Genomic DNA, 5,459 nt, shown 5'->3' on the forward strand with positions numbered 1-5,459 from the left:
AATAAATAACATTGCAATTCAAAATTATAATTTATATCGATGCACAATCAAGATACAAAGCCTCTATATACCCAAACTGATTCAAAGTGTATACAATCCAAGTACAAATCATCCTAATCGAGTGATAGCGCGAGTACAAGTCAAAAGTCAAAAACATCTAGTCTATGCTAGTCTGGACAAATCTCACGCCTCGCTCGTACCCCTGTAAGGAAAACAAAACTAACAGAATGAGCTAAAAGCCCAGTGAGGTTCCAGACACATAAACAAACAATGAGTTCAATACATTAACCATAGATAGCAAGTAATTCCAGAAACATGACAATATAAAGCAATAATAACATTCATTAAAAGGATACGTGCTTACATGGAACCATTCATTCATTCATTCATTCATTCTCCTTTCATTTCTTTATTCCTCCATTTATTTGAAAATGCATTTTGATAAGTAAAACCCTTCATTTACATTGACATTCGTTCATTCATTTCATTTCACCCCTCCTGGACGTTGGCCAGACTCCACCAGACTATACAGTAATACTCGAGTATACCAATCGTTCACCCAGGGTCACCAAATCGCCTAATCGAGTCCGCTTCTGGCTCGAGTCGACCGGCAATGAAGGGCAAGGGCCCAATTCAGCCAAACGACTTACATTCATGCGCAACTAGCATTTAATTATTTAATCATTGAAAATTTCACATTCATTTAGGTCGAGTGCGATAAAGTACACACTCGCCTAGAAAACTCATTTTAAGCAATCATTGAAAACATTTAATATGTTATCATTCATTCATAACAAGTCATATAATCAAGAACAGGCCACATAGTCAATGAAACAATAACCAACAAGGAACACTCACCTATTTACGCAAAATAACATCCAAAGTATCCTTTCGGATAACACCCTCAACCACCAAGGAACCCTAATATAATCAAAAGAACACATTATGCTTCAACCATCAAAGATTTAAGTGATTCAAAGAAAATTTGAATACGTACTAGTACAAAGTATAAATATGGTTTTGGTAGTGAAAAGAGTACATTTAAACCAAAGGACATAAGTAAAATATTTGTAAAACTTATGCTTACTTGTAAAACTTTAAAATCGCTATTTGAGTCGAAATGGCAAAAAAAATGCAAATACCCTAGATGGTTCACGTGGTATTCGCTCTCAAGTCTTACTCAAGTCGCAAGTATATCGACCTAGTTCTCGAGTATAAATTTGGGCAGCACGTCCTTTGTATTTATCTATTTTTCAGCCATTCATGGCTTCATTCTTTTCCTCAATCAATTCCAAAGTCATACACAAAATCATCTTATTTCAATAGCCCTTCCATAGGCTCCAAGTCATACAAGTACAAAATCAAGCTAGGAGCATGTGCGGAAATGAAGGTTGAGTCAAGAAACAAAAGACAGATTTGATGTTGTGTTGCGTAACGGACACAACTGAGGCTACGCTTATCAGATTGAGGTGAAATTTATACTGTTTCGAAGCTAAGACAGAGGGCTACAATTTTGATGAAGACCGCTCAGTCCAGTTTGCAATGTGTCCAGGTCAAAATTTCAAATTACTGAACCAGAATTGCACAAATAGGTCAGTTAACCGCGCTATGTTTAAATGACAATAACTCAGGCTACCAAAGTCCAATCGAGGTGATTCTAGGGGCATTGTAAAGATAAGACATAGCACTACAACTTCAATGTTTTGGCCAAATGCTAATTCAGTACATATCATGGTGGAAAAGACACGACCATATTGGTGAAATATTCAAAACTGATCACTGGATTCACCTAGGGCAGTCAGGGTATTTCACTCGTTTCACAGGCTACGTTACTCCGATTGAGTTGAAATTTTTCAGCAAACTATAAAACATCATTCTATACAATTTTCATGTTTTATACTAAGTCTAATTTCGCCTCTAACATGGTGAACTAAAACCAGACAGAACAGGGTACATACTAACTTCAATTCTGGAAATTTGCTACAATCAAGATATAAATCTCATTTTTAGCTTGAAACCATCACTACCACCTCTTATACCAACATATATACATCATACACCATCCATACAACAAGTATGAGGAGGGTATCATTCAAACCCTAACTCAATTGCATCATTCCAATCATCCAAAATTACTTGATATAAGCATTATTATAACCACAAATACGAGCTACTAAGCAACTCCAACATGATTAAAGGACAAAGAAAAGTGTGGGCAGCCATATTACCTTAAAACAAAGCTTGCTAGAGTTATCCTCCACTTCCCCTTGAAATTTTTGGTTCCTTAAGCTTTCCAAGCCCCCAAACTAGTGATTAATCGATTTAGTTTTTCTTGTTTTCACTCAAAATGGTTCAACTCAAGATGGATTGAAGTTCTTTCTCTTGCTCTCTCTCTCTCCATTAAGCTCGGCCAAACTAGGGAAAAATAGTGAAGAAATGGAGCCAATGTGAAGATAAGAAGCAAAGAAAATTGGCTTGGTCAAAGGTCTTGGATTGGTGCCACTTGTCACCACCAATTCCATCTCAAATTATTTTCTTTTCTCTTGTTTTTGAGTCAATAATTTTGGCTGCCATAAGGGATATTTTGGGGCTGATATTAATCACTTAATAGCAAGGAGATTAAGGTAATAAAGCAGTGCTCAAGTGGTGCACTCACTCGGTAACAAACGGTACCCGTCGATTCAACCCGTTTTTCTTAAATCACGTATACTAGGGTTTTATCTTATAATTCACTAACTTATTATTATCACTTCTAATCACACACTTAATATCATCTAAAACTCACCCTTAATCACCACATTTATCGTACTAGCGGGTCCCACATCGATAATGCGTTTCAAATTTAACGTACACTAACTCATACTAGGAAAATGAATTTAAAACTGTATTTGCTTGTAAAAATGCATAGAAATTTTAATGTTTCCAAGGAACGTATAAAATGTAGGCAAAGAAATAAAATAATGCTGAGAAAATGTGAAAATTTTTGGGTTCTCACACTCTCTCCCCATTAAGAAATTTCGTCCTCGAAATTTTTACCTTCTGTGGCCTCAGATGACCCCGGAGCTTGTTGCTGGTCTACGGCATAAACCTGTGCTGAAACTTTTGTTCGGTTTCCTCTTTCATTAGTTTGTTTCTGTTTGGTTCCTTCCACTTGTTGAGTACTACCCTCTCATGGCTGTTTCTTCGGGCAATTGCTAAGTTGATGATTGCTACTCCCACAAATCAAACATTTTCCCCCTTTCTGCCAGCAATCATTCTCAGTGTGATTTGCCTTTCCACAGTATCCACAGGCCAATCGAGGAGCTACTGTTTGACCTTCTCGAGAAATTTTCTTTGATCCGATCTGACTTCTTTTCGTAGACCTTTCATCTAATGCTCCTAATGTCCATGGTGGGCGAGGTGAATGGTTCACTTTTTGCACTTTGGAGAGCATTATCTTTTCTCCGGATTCCTCAGGTATGCTGCTGGATGTACCTCTTGATACGAAATATGGGCCGCTTATGGGCCATGTTTTGGGCTGCAAGAGACTGAATCTTTTAGTAATAGTTAGTAGTTTATTTTCCGAATTTCTATTTTATTTGCTAGGAATAAATTCGGTCAATGACCTCATGTTGAGTTGGATCCGATTTATAGAGTCTAGGCTCACTATTACTTAAGTTGGTTAATTAGCTTTTATTGGGTTATGTTGGGCCAGCTTAAAGCCTTCATTGGATCGATGATAAGCTGACCATTAGATAGTGGATTTGAGTAGTGGAATCGGGCCAAAGGCCTAGCCTAGCCGAGTTAGGGTTTTCAAGTCTCTTTAGGTTTTTCAAGTTGTATGGCTATATATAGCCAAAGCACGAGACCTTCATGGGAGTTTTTGGACGATTAATAAAATTACGTTGAGAGTTCTCTCAAAACTTCATTGAAGCACCTTGAATATCTTAGATTTGTATCTTAGGTATTCAATTGACTTATCAATCTAGGACCGCGCTAGATTGTGGCGTCTTCTACAAATACCGATGTTCGTTGACCACGTGATCAACGGGTTTAGGTGATCCGCTGCGTTCGTCGTCTTCAACGTGAGTTTCTACCTTCTAGATCCAAGCCTTTCTGTACGGGTTGCATCACACGATTGGTGCCGTTCGTATCAGCTGGCATCAGAGCTAGTTGAAGGTATCACATATATCTCTTGTTTTTCTTGTTCCTTTGTGTCATTTTTCTTTTCTTGTTTTGTGCTAAATTCTGTCCGCGTTTTCTTCAATCTGTCCAGGCATAGACTAGTCAGTCCGCCATTGTTTGTCTTGTTTTGGAGTCAACAAAAAAATCTGTTCAAGTGTCTCTAATCTGTCCAAGCTTTGTCGTAGTTGTTTGTCTTGTTTTCGAGTCGCAATTTCTGTTTTATTACTCCATTATTGTGCCGTTTGTTCTCTCTTGTGTTTCTGCCATTTGGTCTCCAAATCTGTCCGCATAAAGTCTGAAGTTGTTGTCGTATTTGAGGTAAAAAAAAAAAAAATTTCTGTCCAAAGCGGCTACAATCTGTTTAGGTCAGTCCGCAGTTGTTTTCCTCTTGGCCTTGCGTTGATAATTTCTGTTCGTGTCGTCTCTAAACAGCCCAAGTGTTGTAGCGTTCATCTGTCTTGTTGATTGCGTCGGAATTGCTGTTGTTTATTGCTCCAATAGTTGGGTCGTTGCTCTTACTTGTGTGGGTGTCCCTTGCTGTCCGCGACTCTCTTCAACCTGTTCGTTTGAATCGGCATTTGTGGTGACGTGTTTAGAGTCCAATTTCTGTCCAAGTCAGGCCACAAATTGTGTTCTCTTGTTCTTGCGTGGAAAACAATTCTGTTGGTGTTCCTTCGATTTGTCTTCAGCTGTGCGGCTGCCCCATCTTTTGGTTTAGCCGTGAGGGCCCTTAGAGCTCCTAGGGTTTGCTTGAAAGAAAGAAAAAAAAAAAGAGAAGTAGCGACTGCCGTACCTATCCCAAATTGGTAGTTGCATGAAATCTGATTGGCCTTCCTTAGTAGTGCATGCAGTCCGACTGGTTTTACTTTGTCATGCATGAAATCTGATTACTTGTTTTTGTCGGCCATACACAAATATTTCCCTTAGCTGAAGCTGTTTTGCATGAAAACTGATTGCTTGTTTTTTTTTTGTCGGCCATACACAAATTAAAAAGCGGCCAGCCAAGTCCCAAGCGAAGAACACTCTAGCTGACCATTATTTCACCTTGTTGCGTTAAAAAAAAAACAAAAAAAAAAGACAGCAAGCAACATAATTGTTTCGGCTAAGCCAAGTTCCAGAAATTTTTTTTTTTTTTTTTTTTTTGCCAACCAATTCAAGTGCTACATAGTGGTCCAAACTATAAAACAAAAGCCAAAAACAAACACAAAGTTCAAAAGTTTTGGTCCACTACTTCTTGAAATTCTTGACCACTTTGAGTCTTAGGAACTTGTTTCACTCTTCTTTTAAAAAGTCTA

The sequence above is a fragment of the Coffea eugenioides genome, chromosome 11 (genome assembly GCF_003713205.1).
Source record: "Coffea eugenioides isolate CCC68of chromosome 11, Ceug_1.0, whole genome shotgun sequence".
Taxonomy (NCBI): Eukaryota; Viridiplantae; Streptophyta; class Magnoliopsida; order Gentianales; family Rubiaceae; genus Coffea; species Coffea eugenioides.